General features: G+C 40.1%; 1 pseudogene; it reads right to left on the bottom strand.

The window, feature by feature from the left end:
* Positions 1-14,515: 14,515 nt before the first annotated feature.
* Positions 14,516-15,310, bottom strand: LOC147939846 (uncharacterized; annotated as a pseudogene).
* Positions 15,311-15,395: the final 85 nt, after the last annotated feature.

Below are 15,395 nucleotides of genomic sequence, written 5' to 3'. Positions count from 1 at the left end.
CATAAAATAGTGGACTGGTCCAAGGTCTTTCATTGAGAAGGTGGAGCTGAGCTGAAAGATCAACATATTGAGCAGAGTGTTGGAACTGCCCGTGAGAAGAATATCATCCACGTAGAGAAGCAGATACATGACATCAGAATTGTTGTGATACGTGAACAGAGAAGGGTCAGCTGAGCTGCAGACAAACCCAAACTCCAGAAGAAAATCGAAAATCGCTAAACTTGTCGAACCAAGCATGAAGCGCCTGTTTCAATCCGTAGAGAGCCTTTTTCAACAGACACACATGGGATGGATGAATAGGATTCGTAAAACCAGGAGATTGATGCATATAAACTTTTTCTTGAAGATACCCATGGAGAAATGCATTTTGAACATCCAATTGATTGATTGGCCAACCTCTAACTGTTGTGCAACATTCAAGATAGTACGAATAGTGGCTGTCCTCACAACCGGACTGTAGGTCTCAACAAATTCAATACCTTCTTCTTGATGAAACCCTTTAGCAATCAAGCGAGCCTTTAGGCGATCAATAGTACCATCAGAATGTAATTTGGTTTTGAAGACCCATTTACAACCAAGAATATTCTGATTAACTGGAGGTGGAACAAGTATCCAAGTCTTGTTCCGAGAGAGAGCATCAAGTTCTTCCTGCATTGCTTGACACCATCCTGGATCCGTAAGGGCAGAAATAACAGATTTTGGTTCTTTTTTAATAGTGGTAGTAATAGTGAGACTATACTTGGGATTTAGTTTGTTTATGCCAGCCTTTGATCTGGTAAGCATGGGGTGAGAGGAGTGGTTTTTAGGTAGTGGAAGAACTGTAGATGAAGAAACATTGGCTAATGGATCTGGTCCACTAGAACTATAGACCTGCAGTGAGTACAATTTCTTTTGTTAGCAATAAACACAAAGGGTTAGACCAAACATATATGGTCCATAAACAGAACGAATGACATAATAATGGTGGAGAAAAACCTTTGTTGTTGGATTTGGTCTACCATATCTGCATATAACGAATTACTCCATTATATGCGACTGGCGGACTGAAACAGATGGAGTTTGGCAGAGAGAGACTTAGTTTGTGTCGCAGTGCCGGTGACGGACTGAGAGAGCCTGAGATGGAAGAAGAATAAAAGTTGAGAGAACCTGAGATGGAAGAAACGGAAGGTCGAGGGTTAGAAGGAGGAGCGAGAGATTTTTGTTTTGGAGAAATAATTGATGGTCGAAAGAGAATTTTGCATTTGTTTATCTTATTGTATTATGTTTTGTGTCAATTCCCAAAAATAATAAAAAAAATAATTAGTTTTATTTATCAAAAGAATAAGGCTATAATAGTCTTTTGACTATAGAGTTGTGGCAAGCGGGAAAAGAAGTAAAAGAAAATAGCATTGGCCACAATGTTTGGTACTGTTCATGGCAGTATTGATAAAATTCTCATATTTTAACCAAATCAGCCACAAATACATAACAAATAATATACAAAATAATTGATATGTATTTTTAAGGGGGTCATTTGTTATGTATTTTGTATATTATTTGTTCATATGCATTTTGTATGTTGCGGTTCTTCCTGGTTTGTTGTGCTGTTTTGGTGTTTGTTAAACATTGGAATCTAACTTGTGTGTTGCGGTTCTTCCTGGTTTGTTGTGCTGTTTTGGTGTTTGTTAAACATTGGAATCTAAGTTGCTTGTGTGTATAGCCAAGTATATGGGAAGATAGCCTCACTGAGTGTTTATTAAATACTCATGCATCTCAATTTGTGTTTGCGGTGCAGGTAAAGACAAAGTGTGATCGTGGAATCAAAGCGATGAGGAGGAAGATGATCTAGGGTCTCGATTGTGTGTTGGTGGTCTCCGTTATATTGTTTATGTTGGAACCTTGGATAGAGTTATGCTAGGTTGCTGGATAGAATGATTAGGAATGTTATTGTATTGATGTTATATTGGTTTTGTATTATTAGTATGTTTCTGTTGTGCTTAATGGTTATTGTTGGTTTAATGTTGAGTTGTGGTTTGGGTTGGTTTAATTAAGTAGTATGAGATGCTTAATTTTATATTGTATTCATTACTTAAAAAACGGGTCGGGTTGTTTCAGTTTGGTATTAGAGCCCTTACGGTTCTAGGATGGTTAAGTGGATGGTTTAGAGCGGTTTAGGAATTTAATTGGTTGAATTATTTTCCTGTTGTTGGATGCATGTTGTTGTGTGATGGAATTGTCTGTGTGTAGTTAATCAATTTGTTTGTGGTATGGAATCCTAGTATCATCCTCTTCGAGCCTACTTTGTGATTCCACAGTCAGAATCGTTTTGTTTGCTTAACCTTCTATTCTTGGTGATATAGATGGTTAGAGGTGTGGGAGCTGCTGGTCGCGGGTGTGGTCGTGGTCGTGGCCGTGGGCGTGGCCATGGACGGGGACAGATCCCCGAGGTCAGTGAGGGTGTGACCCAAAGCATGGCCAATGAGGAGGTGGCAGAGTCACAGGTTCATCCTAGTGTGTTTGGAAACCTAGCTGGTGGTGGTATCGGTAGGGCGGATGGGCCCGTTGTCGGCCACGGTGTTTCCCCGAGAGTGGGGGTTACAGCGGAAGGTGTTCCAGGTAGAGAGGATGTCTTGGCGGGTTTGCTAGCTCAGGTTTTGGCGCGGTTTCGAGCAGTTGTGCCGCCAGTGGATGGTGGGCAGGTTCTAGTTGTGCCGCCAGTGGATGGTAGGCAGGTTCCAGTAGTGCCGCCGGTGGTTGGTGGGCGAGGTCCAGTGATGCAGCCTGTAGCGGGAGTGCAGGCGGGTGTGCAGCCAGGGGCCGAGGTAGTGGATGCTCAGTATGTTCAGATGCTGGTGCAGTTACGACATGTGAGAGCGGGATTTTACCCTTTGTGGCACAGATCCAAGTGCAACAGATGAGTGGAGAGAGCGGATGGAGGATATTTTCCAGTCTCTCCGGTGTCCAGACCACTATCGGGTAGACTTTGCAGCGCACTACCTTTCGGGGGATGTGAGGGTCTGGTGGAGGTCAGTGACGTCACTAGCCCTAGGCATTTGGGTACCCGATCGGATTCGGGTTCGGATTTTTGGATTTTCGGATCGAACATGTGTTTATATAGGTTCGGGTTAGTTCGGATTGACTTCGAGTATCAGGTATTACCCGAACCCGATCCGGTATCCGATCTTCAGAACCTCCAGATCCGATCGGGTATTATAGACCACCCGAACCCGAACCGAACTGCTTACTTTGGGTCTGGTTCGGATTCAGGTTTCGGGTTCGGTTAAAATGCCCAGGGCTAGACGTCACGGCGAGTGCAGCGTGAGATGACTTGGATGGACTTTGTGAGAGAGTTCAATGTTAAGTATTTTCCACAGGAAGCACTTGATCGCATGGAGGCGTGGTTCTTGGGGTTGTCTCAGGGTGACCGTACTGTGCGGGAGCTAGACGCAGAGTTTAGTCGGTTTGTGGTGTATGCAGGTCGGGCTTTGGAACCAGAAGCGGCTCAGGTGCGGAGGTTCTTGTTGGCTCTGCGTGACGATCTGAAGACTCGGTGCAGGGTGAGGAGTTGCAGCTGGGATAGAGGATGACTTAAGGTCCCAGGTAGTGGTGGACAGTCCAGCGGTTCACACAGAGGAGACATTGGAGCAGAGTTTTCCGAGCAAGGGTAACAAGTCAGAGAAAAAGCATAAGACAAAGTGGGAAGACACATCGGTGACAAATCTAGGCGGTCAGGGATGCTTCGGATGCGGGAGCATGGATCACAGGTGGGCAGGCTGTCCCAAGAGGAGCGGGACGTAAGATAGAATTCGAGTGTGCTTTTACTACAAGGAGGTGGGACATATCAGACCATTTTGTCCGAGGTTGCAGCAGTTGGCAGTGGGAGGGGTGCAGCCGAAGGAAGGGCCGGGCACCAATCCCGGAGTTTAGATTTTCTTTCTGTTTTGATTGGTTTTGTTAAGTTTTTCTTTCGTTTCGGAGTTGTAACCTTTTATTGAACTTGAGGATTTAATAAGATGAGTATTTCTTTATTTTTGACTGGTGTTGTCATGGAAAAAGAAAAATAGCTCAGAGTTTCTATAATTGGAAAATTTCCGTAGATAGAAAGTTTCTAAAAATGGAAAGATTTGTGGAATGTGTGACGATCTTTGTGATGATCCTGCGGAATGTGTGCCTGGGTGGCGGTCTTTGTGACATTTAGTATCATGGTATTGAGTGGTATTGGTGACGCTAGTGCCTTGATAGGGGTCTGAGTGACAGTTTGTACCCTGATAGTGGTGCCGGTGACAGAGTTCTTGGTGACACTTGTCAGCTGTAGCGTTCTTGATGATGTTGTGGTACCCGCGCAGTGGTCTTGGTGACAGAGATCTTGGTGACGCTTGCCAGTGGTAGTGTTTCTTTGTGACGTTTTGTGCTCTGATAGTGGTCTTGGTTACAGAGATCTTGGTGACGCTTGTCAGTGGTAGAGGGTTCTTTGTGATGTTGTGGTACCCTGGCAGTAGTCTTGGTGACAGATATCTTGGTGACGCTTGCCAGTGGTAGTGTTTTCTTTGTGAGGTGTCGTGCCCTGACACTGGTCTTGGTGATAGAGATCTTGGTGACACTTGTCAGTGGTAGGGCGTTCTTTGCGATGTTTGGAGCCCTGATGGTGGTCTTGGTGACAGAGTTCTTGGTTATGCTGGTCATTGGTAGTAGTCTTGGTGACGTCGGATACCTTGGTGGTGGTCTTAGTGACGTCGGATACCATGGTGGCGGTCCCAGTGACGTTCGTGGCCTTTGTGGCGGTCCTTTTTGACATTTTTTGTGGCCTTAATGGTGGTCATGCGGGATGTTTGTGTGGTCTTCGTGACATGTTTGGAGTCTTTGTGACGTGTTTAGGGGCTTTGTGACGTTTTGGTAGCCTTAGTGGCGAGTGTTGGCCGTGGGGTATTGCGATGTTCCTGCGAGAGCCATAGAGGTAGTTCTAGTCAGCGTGGTACTCAGTCGAGCTCATAATTATTGCTCTAGAGATATGAGATCTCAAACAACTCATGAGGGGACGGTTAGGTTTCTGTGTACCGTTATCTCGAAGGACTTTGTGGCCTAAGGGTATAACAGGTATATCAACTTCGGGCGACGATCTGAAGGTGTGCTGTAGGGTGATAGCCCGATTCCACTTCCTGATACCGTAGCTGGAGGGCTGAGGCCCGATGGCGAGCCGGTAAGACTCGAATGTCGAGGCCTGAGAGCGAGGGAGATGCATGAGTTGAGAGCGTATAGTGTCAGAGGCGCGGGTTATTGGGCAGATTGAGTCCTCATTGCAAGTCGGAGGATGTGCGGGCCATAGTGTTGGTTACACGGGAGATCCTTGACTGCTGGTTTGGTGCTAGATTCGAGGACGAATCTATGATGGTGGGAGAGAATTGTAACATCCGTGAACCAACAGTCAAGGATCTCCCGTGCAACCAACACTATGGCCATTAATTTCTGGTTCGACCAATTCGATTTAATTATCGTTTTGGATCGGTTTGGTTTAGGGAAAACCATTAAACCAAGTTATTTAAAGGAATTGTCGACCAGAAGGGTTTTGGCAAGTTTGTTTTGTCGCCGTTTCCTTGTTTTTGAAAGAAAAGAGAGAAAAGAAGCGTTCTTCAGTTTTTGGGAAGATTGGTGAGATTTCTTGACTGTTCTTGAGGGATCTAAAGCTAGGAAGGTGTTAGAAGCTTGCTGGGAGTGTGGGATTCGTGATTGTTGGTCATAAACTTCCTGCAAAGAGGTGAGTGCATGACCATGGCTTATCTAAGTCTGAGAATCATTTGTTTTGCTTGTTTTGTGGCTGTTTGTGTTGTTTTCTTGTTTGTTTGTGGTTGGGATGTGGTTCCCATGTGTTTCCAGGGATTTTGGATGAGTTTCGGACGATTTGGAGGTTTTGGGAAGCGGTTCTTCGACTTTCGGCTTCGTGCAGATCGTGTTGCAGAGTTAGTGTCGATTGACACCTCTCTGGTGTTGGTCGACACCAACTTGTGTGATGCAGTTCTTCCTGGTTTGTTGTGCTGCTTTGTTGTTTGTTAAACATTGAAATCTCAGTTGCTTGTGTGTATAGCCCAGTAGATGGGAGGATTGCCTCACTAAGTGTTTATTAAATACTCATGCATCTCAATTTGTGTTTGCGGTGCAGGTAAAGGCTAAGTGTGATCGTGGAATCAAGGCGATGATGAGGAGAATGATCTAGGGTCTCGTTTGTGTTTTGGTGGTCTTCGTTATATTGTTTATGCTGGAACCTTGGATAGAGTTATGCTAGGTTACTGGATAGAATGGTTAGGAATGTTATTGTATTGATGTTATATTGGTTTTGTATTATTGATATGTTTCCACTATGCTTAATGGTTATTGTTGGTTTAATGTTGAGTTGTGGTTTGAGTTGGTTTAATTAAGTAGTATGAGATGCTTAATTATATATTGTATTCATTATTAAAAAAAACGGGTCGGTTGTTTCATGGAAAACATTGATAAGGAGGGAGACATAACTCCTCGAAAATCATTAATCTAAGCGAAGAGAACAACGAATAAATCGAGACAATCACCCACACGAACAACGTTGGTTTTGACCACACGTATTTAGTATTATTTTTTTCTAGTAAAGCGATCTCCAATTTTTAACCAAATATTGATTGTCATTTATAACAAAATATAGTTTTGGGGCCCTATATCTTATAAATGGCCCTGGTTATAGAGAGCATGATTGATAAAGCTATAGTAAAGTTGTAGTAGTAATAACATAAAAAATAAGCAAATAAAAAGTAGTAAGCTATTAGATATATTAATATGATTTATGTCACTATATAATTTTTAACATTTAGATATAAAATTACAAAGTTAGATATCATTATAAAAAATATTATATTAGCGAGGATAAAATTGTATTTTTATAGTTTTGAAGATTTTATGCTTAGGAAATGCTTCCTTGAAAAGCATTGGATTATCGAGCATTAAATTTTTTTTGTGCTATCTTTCATGGTCAACTTATAAAATATGATGAGCTATTAAAAAACATTATGCACATTTATATGTCCTACCTGTTAAGGCCAACATAGTTTTAGGTCCATAAAAATATACTTGCTGATATTAGAGTCTACTTACAAGTTGAATTTATCTATTTGTGGATCCATAGTGAGCCAATGTATATCAAAAATTTCTCTCTATATGATAAGAACTCACCATCGAGACGATAACCCACAAAAAAAAGTTTGTTTTCCCTATGTTGGGCCCAGAACCCCTCCAGGCCCCAAGCTTTGATCAAACGCCTAGAGTGGACTTGGATCAGAATCTAGGACACGTGTCACTAGCGTTATGGGGGTCAGTGAGCTCGGCGTTGAGGTGGGTCAGTTTGGAATCTTCCAGCTCAGGAAATGCAAAAGGAGCTCGGGCCCTTAAGTGAGCAATGTGCAAGAAGTTCGGGATCGGGAGAAAAGATTCTCGGGCTAGAGAAAGATTCTCGGGTTAGAGAAAGATTCTCGGACTAGAGAAAGACTCGGTCAACTTGAAGATTTGAACGATACAAGTTTAATATTAAGATCAAACAGACACATTTGTAGAGAATAATTATGTTTAAATGTCTAATTCATTTTGTGCTTAGTATAAATACATGACTTTGTAATCCCAAAAAAAGACATTGATTTGACGACAAAAGCTTAATAACACACATTTCTTTCACAAAACTAGCTCTTGAGATCAGACTCGTATCAACCACTAATATCAATGAGTGTGGGATCCAACATCCCCACCCTGTAAGATGAGAGAAAAAACCAACAAAAAGCATCAACTCTAGAAAGCAAATTAAAAAGTTGAGTCTAGCGATAATATTATGAGTAAGAATTAATTTAATTGTAGCATATCACACCAAATTTGATGCGATTTTTGTGAAAATATCTTCCAAGCTGTTTTTTATTTAATCTTGATTTAGCTTTTTCAAGATTCTAAAGTATCCAGAACAATCATGTCATGCGAAAATCCAAATCGATTGGTACCACCTGAAAACGCAAAAGGTATGTGATCACACAAAGAAATAAACAATTCACTCTCTTTATTAGAAAATAAGTTCTTACAAGGTTTCTTCTTAACTGTATTTTCTAATCTTATTCTCTCTAGCCTAATTTGAATTTTCAAACTATTCTTTCTTGAAGTTTAAGATTCAAAAGCTAAGATCTCTTAATCTATGAAGTGCTGATCTTTCTCAAGACCCAGCCTTCCCTATTTATACTAATTGGACTTAGCCACACAATTGGCTAATTCCCAATTCTGTTCAAACGAGGAATTGTTAATTTCCTTTTTACAATTTAGGAAATTAACAATCTTCACAAAACTTCCTTTTATCTTTATGGCAAGAAAGTCTTTAGTCTTCTTAGAATCTTCTCCTTGCTTCTCGAGTCTTCGTTTGATCACCTTAATAGATTTCCTTTTTGAACATGAACCTGATGATCCACATCTTGTACTACCTTTGTTGTAGTACATCACCTATGTCAATAGATGCATCTTCAATCTCTCCATTTTTAACACTATGCTCCTTCAAGCATCCATTGATCAATAATTCCAGCAATTTAAAATTCACACATAAACTTTATCAAAAAGTCTAATTGACAATCCTGACAATCCTTCAAAAAGCTTACCAAACAAAAACTTCCCAAAAGACAAACAACCAAACTGCAAAGTGTTTTAGAGTTTCAAATGATCAAATCGAAACACCAAAAAGAACAAACATTCTGACTTGATGCTCCCCCGTAAAGTGACACTCCCACATAAACTGATCCTTCTCCCCCTGCTTGAAGAGTATACAGGTTAAATACCAATCAGATCACCTTTGACATGGGATGATTCTGAGTCAAGCGATACACAACTCCAAGAAGACTTTGTAGTACTCGAGTTGTATCAATCAGTGCTCCATAAACGATCTCTGGATCATTTTGATCAACTAAAGGCATACAAATACTCCCAAGCTTAACATCAATATAATTCTGACCATGAGCTGCAGCAGGAGGTGGTTCAGATGATACCAGTGGAACATAAAAACTAGGACACTCAGGAAACTTAGTAGCATAAGCCTTTCCAGTGCGAACATCTTTCCGATAAGCTACAGGCTTGACAAAAACTTCAGACTCAGTCGTCTCTAGCTTCTTCTGATGCATAAGAACCTTAAAATTGGTCCTAGGAAACACTAACCACCGAGAATCATTCTTCTTAACTTTAGACAACTCAAACACCTGATCATACACCATTCTCCCAAAGTCAAAGCGAATCCCTTTGAAGATTTTGTAAACAAGCCTAGCCCGCTGTTCAGACACATGATTCCTATGAGATGATGGTATCCAGTTATAACCAGAGATGCTGAATAAAGCCCCAAACGCAGCTGGTAAATTCTTTGGATTCATATCATCCTATGTGATATTATCTTCCCCACTCAAGGTTTCAGCAATTTTACCAAAGCTAAGTAAATCAGCAGCTGCATCAGCTTGATTTTCTGCTTCAGTCATAGGAGGCTGTCGAAACGCTTTGTTAATAGCTGCCGGAGAAAAATCATAAGAATACCCACGAACATTCACTGCAACTCCATCAATTGGTGTTTTGACTGGAAGACTAGCATAAAACTCAGCAATTACTTTCTTAACATAGCAAGACAAACCTTCAACACAATCTGGCAAACCCATTCTCTTTATCAAATCTAAATAGCCTCATTCATCCTTACACTTAAGATCCACAAAATGTTCCTCCGTAATTCCACAAGAGATAGAAATGTTGTACCTTCATTGAGCCGCTGAATTAACCTTTGATTTAGATCTTGTGCTTGATTCCCCTGTTTTTCTTGCTTTCTTCGGTGATGCATGCCTAGACTTCTTGGTAATTCTCCTTTTCTTAGCCATCCTATCAATCTGCTCTTGAACCGTAACTTCTGTAGGATCAATTTCCTCATCGGAAAGTCCCACTGTCGGTTCCTTCCCTTTTCGTGATTCTGGGATATGATCAGTCGCAAACTCAACCGCCGGTTCATCAACCTCCACATCCTCCGGTTTACTTAGATCATCATCACAGGAAGTCCCAAATGATTCCTCATCCTTGTTTGTGGTCTTCTCTGCCGATGATGAGTCCTCCGAGTACGGAACCAATCCCGGTGCATGCTCTACTTCCTCAATTTCTTCATCAATCAAATATGGGCGATTTTTATCACCATCGGACCGATTCTCATATGTTCTTCTTCCTCATCCTTGTCTGTAGGATATGACTGATTCACACTCTCTTCTCTTCGATAAGCAAAATTTTAGGTGTTTTTTTTTTCCGTCTCTTCCTTTTCTTCGGCAACCGCCAAGACCTCCTATTATAAATCAATAAACTCCCTTTTTTATTAAAAAAATCCAGCCCAAGCCCATAACTGTTCGATCCAAACACAAAACACCCAACTGGTCCTTTTTCCAAATAAACACCTCAACAAATTCTGAACCAGTTCTTGTACCACAGCGGTATTTTCAGACCTTACAAACACCAATGAGATTTCTCAACATCACAAATCTCTGAAAATCTAGCGCTTTAGTGAACAAATCAGCTAACTGCATCTCAGTGGATAGATGATCAATCTGAACTTGCTTATTTTCCACAAGCTCTCTAATAAAATGATGCCTTACATCAATATGCTTCGTTCTAGAGTGTTGTACAAGATTTTTTGAGAGATCAATGGCACTTTCATTGTCACACAAGATTTGAAGAATTCCTGAGTCCATACCATAGTCTGCAGCCATCTGCTTCATCCAAAGTAATTGAGTACAACAACTTCCCATAGCAATATATTCTGACTCAACTGTTGATAATGATGCAGAATTTTGTTTCTTACTTAACCAAGAGATTCAGTTATTTCCCAAAAAGAAACAACCACCACTTGTACTCTTTCGATCATCCATACCCCCAGCATAATCTGCATCACAATATCCCACTAAAATTGAATTTGACCCTTTTGACATCCAAAGACCGAGATCAAGTGTTCCCTTGACATATTTAATAATTCTTTTCACAGCTTCTAGATGAGATTGCTTGGGTTTTGCTTGATATCTTGCACAAACTCCTACACTGTAGCATAAATCTGGCCTGCTTGCTGTTAAATATAAAAAACTTCCGATCATTCCTCTGTATAGAGTTACATCAACATCTTGTCCTTTCTCATCCTTCGCTAACTTCTTTGTCGTACTCATTGGAATGACCGCTTCTTTACACTTCTCTAACTTAAACTTTGTCAGTAGCTTCCTTGCATAGGTACTTTGTGACACAAATATTCCTTTATCTGTCTGAGTGATCTGCAATCCCAGAAAGTACTTCAATTCTCCAACAAGACTCATTTCAAATTCTTGAGACATATTCTCCACAAACTTATTCACCAAATCTTGCGATGTGCTACCAAAAATGATATCATCCACATAAATTTGCACAACCATGATGTCTTCCTCTATGGTTAGTACAAACAAAGTATTGTCTACACTTCCTCGTTCATAACCTTGCTGCATCAGAAAGTTAGTCAACCTTTCGTACCATGCCCTTGGAGCTTGTTTCAATCCATATAAAGCTTTCTTCAAACTATACACATAATCTGGATTTCTTGAATCTTCAAATCCTTTAGGTTGTTCCACATAGATTTCCTCTTGTAGAATTCCATTCAAAAATGTACTTTTAACATCCATTTGAAACACCTTGAAATTCATGATACAAGTCATTCCCAGGAAAAACCTTATTGATTTAAGTCTTGCTACTGGAGCAAATGTCTCCTCAAAATCAATTCCTTCAATCTGTGTATATCCTTGAGCCACCAATCTTGCCTTGTTTCGAACCACAATTCCATTCTCATCAGTTTTGTTCTTGAAAATCCAATTTGTCCCTATCACATTTACACTGTTAGGTCGAGGAACTAGCTCCCATACCTCATTTCGCTCAAACTGCTCTAACTCCTCCTCCATTGCTACAATCCATGAATTATCTTCAAGAGCCTCATTATGATTCTTTGGTTCAAGAAATGAGACAAAACACTCAAAGTGAACTTTTTCCCAACTTGCAAAATTGCTCTCCATTTTCTTGAAATCAATCTTGACACCTATGGTTTTCATACCTTCTTTGAGATCTCCTATAACATCAGATGATGAGTGATTTTTATGAACTTGCAATAATGGTTCATGGTTGTTTACCGTCTCTTCTTCTGTTTTCTTGTTAGTTTCCACTTCTTCTGGTTCACTTGCAGCCATCTCCTCTGATTCACTATCAGATTCACTTCCTCTCCATTGATTAAAGGAGTAATCATCAAACACTACATTGACTGATTCAACTATAGTGCTCAACCTCTTGTTGTAGATTCTGAAGGCTGTACTACTCTCTGAATATCCAAGAAATATTTCTTCATCACTTTTGGAATCAAATTTACCTAGATAATCCTTGTCATTCAAGATATAACACTTGCACCCAAACACATGAAAATAACTTAGATTTGGAATTTTTCCTTTCCAAAGCTCATAAGGTGTCTTGGGCGAGTTCTTCCTTACATAAACTCGGTTTATGATATAGCATGTCGTGTTTAATGCTTATGCCCAGAATCTCTGAGACACATGATTTCCATGAATCTTTGCTTGAGCCATTTCTTGCAATGTTCTATTCTTCCTCTCAACCACTCCATTTTGTTGAGGCGTCCTAGGAGCAGAAAACTGATGTGATTTACCATGATTCTCACAAAATACCTTCATAACTTCATTCTGAAATTCTCCAACATGATCACTACGTATCTTCTTAATTCCTCCTTTCTCATTTATAAGCTGCAAATCCCAAATTCTGAAACTCTCCATGGTATCTGATTTTTCTCGAATAAACCGAACCCATGTGTATCTTGAGTAATCATCAACTAACACAAACACATATTTCTTCCCAGCTAAGCTCTCTGTTTGCATGGGTCCCATTAAATCCATATGAACTAAATCCAGAACATCCTTGCATTGAACATCAGGAACCTTCTTGTGCTGAATCTTAACTTGTTTTCCTGGATTACACGGACCACACACCATTCGATCAACACCTTTTATATGTGGAACTCCTCGCACTATCTCATTATTGACTAAGGTAGTCAAATTTCTGACATTCATATGCCCAAGCCTTTGATGCCATAGGTTAAGATCATCTCTTGCTGAGAAACACACATCCGAATTGCCATTCCACATATAACAGTTGTTTCCAGACCGTTTTCCTCTCAGAACAACATCATTCTCTTCATTAGTAGTTTTGCAGTCTACTTTAGTAAATGATACCGCCAATCCTTCATCACACAATTGACTCACACTTATTAAATTTGTTTTCAAACCTTGAACTAGATATACATCCATTAGCTTAGGCAATGTAGTATCATCGGTTCTTCCTTTTCCTTGAATATATCCATGACCTCCATCACCAAATGTAACTTTACCACCTCTAATTCTTCTGAAATCTTGTAAATAGTTCTGTGTGCCTATCATATGACGAGAACAGCCACTGTCAAAATACCAAGGACTGTTATTATCTGGTTCTTCTGTAATCAATGCCATGTTGCATCTGAAGTTTACACCTGAAGTAAACTTTGTAACTCCTTTTGATACAGTTTGATATAGATCCGACTTCCTTATCCAAATTTGTCTACGAAATCTATTCCAGAAAAACTTGCCTTGATACTTGAGTTTCTGAATCTTTTCCCAGTACTTATAGCAGAAAGCTTTTATGTGCCCATACTTCCCACAGTAATAACATCCATTGATCCTATCTTGCTGACTTTTTCCTGCATCTGTTGGTAGAGTATTCAATCCTCCTGACACAAATTTGGTTTGCCCTGTACTAATAGATGTTCGACCATCAAATCCTAGGCCTCTATGAGTTTTCTCTGTGCTTCCATAGCTTAGGATTTCATCTAATTGCTTAGTTCCAACAAACATGTGAATCTTCTTATGTTGAATCTCAAGCTCAGTTTGCAATTTTGCAGATTTTTATTTTTCTGCATTTAAATTGCTCTTTAGTTCTCCACAACGATTAGCAAGATTAAGTTTTTCTTTGATCAATAGCACACTTTCTTGACTAAGCTTCTTCTCAGATTCTAACTCATCCTGCAGAGCTTTAACTAAATCAGTAAGACGTTCCTTCTCCTTTACCAAATCTTGATTCTCCTTTCCAAGGGTAATGAGTGCAGTTCGAACTTCATTATAGCTTTCGATTAACTCCTCTTCAGGTTCTCCTTCAGAGTTTGAAATTTCTTCTCCATCTACGAACTCAGTAATCCCTAGGTAAGCCACAAAATTCAAAATTTCTTCTTCATTGTCTTCCTCAGTATCTTCATCCATACTAATCAAAGATTTCTCCTTTCGACTTACACATTCTTCCTGAGTGTGTTCCTAAACCTTTGCATACAGAACATTTGTTTTCTCGTCTCTTGACTGGAGGACATTCCTGAATAAAATGTCCATAACCCTTGCACTCATGACACTGCATCTATGTTTTCTTCGTAAATTTGCTCTCTTCGCCAGTCTTCTTATATGGTGTGAATTTTTTCTGGCCTTTGACCTTGTTCCACTCTTTTAAGTACACGATCAAATCTGCAAACCAACAAACTAATTGGGTCATCATCTTCTATCTTGTCTTTGGTTTCACAGACTGTTAAGGCAACACTTTTAGTAGTTTTAACTCCTCCCAACTCCATCTCATGAGCTTGTAGCATTCCTACTACTTCTGAAAAAGTTAAACCCTCGATTTTGTCTGATACACACAGCGCAGTTTTGTAAGCCATGAACTTTGTGGGTAGACAACGAAGAAACTTTTTAACCAATTTCTGATCCTTGTATGTTTTTCCCAAGGTTACAGCTTCTTGAGCCAAAGTGCTAATTTTTGAACTGAAATCAGAGATTGATTCATGCTCTTCCATTCTTAAATTTTCAAACTGAGACGCCAACATGTCTTTTCTAGAGCTTTGAACCTTCGTCGTGCCCTCATACTGGATTTGGAGAATATCCCATGCTTCTTTTGTGGTCTCACACCCTTGAATTAGTTAGAATTGTTTTCTTCCTACGCTGCAGTGAATAGCTGTGAGAGCCCGTGAGTTGTACTTTCACTTCTTTAGCTCATCTTCTGTCCAATCTTCCTCATGCTTAGCTATCCTTGAACCCTTTTCATCCTTTATTGTTGGTTCTTCCCACTTCTCAAGAACAGTCTTCCAGGCAAGTCGATCTATCCCACCGATTATTGACTTCATCCTTGATTTCCAAAATCCATAGTTTCCATCGTCTAGAATGACTTTGTTGTTATTGAGAAGATCACTGTAGCTCTCCATCTCTTCCACAGGATCTCACCCTTACTAAATCCTTACAAGTGTAAGCTCTGATACCAATTGAAAACGCAAGAGCTATGTGATCGCA

The sequence above is a fragment of the Camelina sativa genome, chromosome 8 (genome assembly GCF_030686135.1).
Source record: "Camelina sativa cultivar CO46 ecotype springtype chromosome 8, ASM3068613v1".
In the NCBI taxonomy this organism is placed as follows: domain Eukaryota; kingdom Viridiplantae; phylum Streptophyta; class Magnoliopsida; order Brassicales; family Brassicaceae; genus Camelina; species Camelina sativa.
Note: the sequence above shows the minus strand (reverse complement) of the source record. Positions and strands in the feature narration are given on the sequence as shown.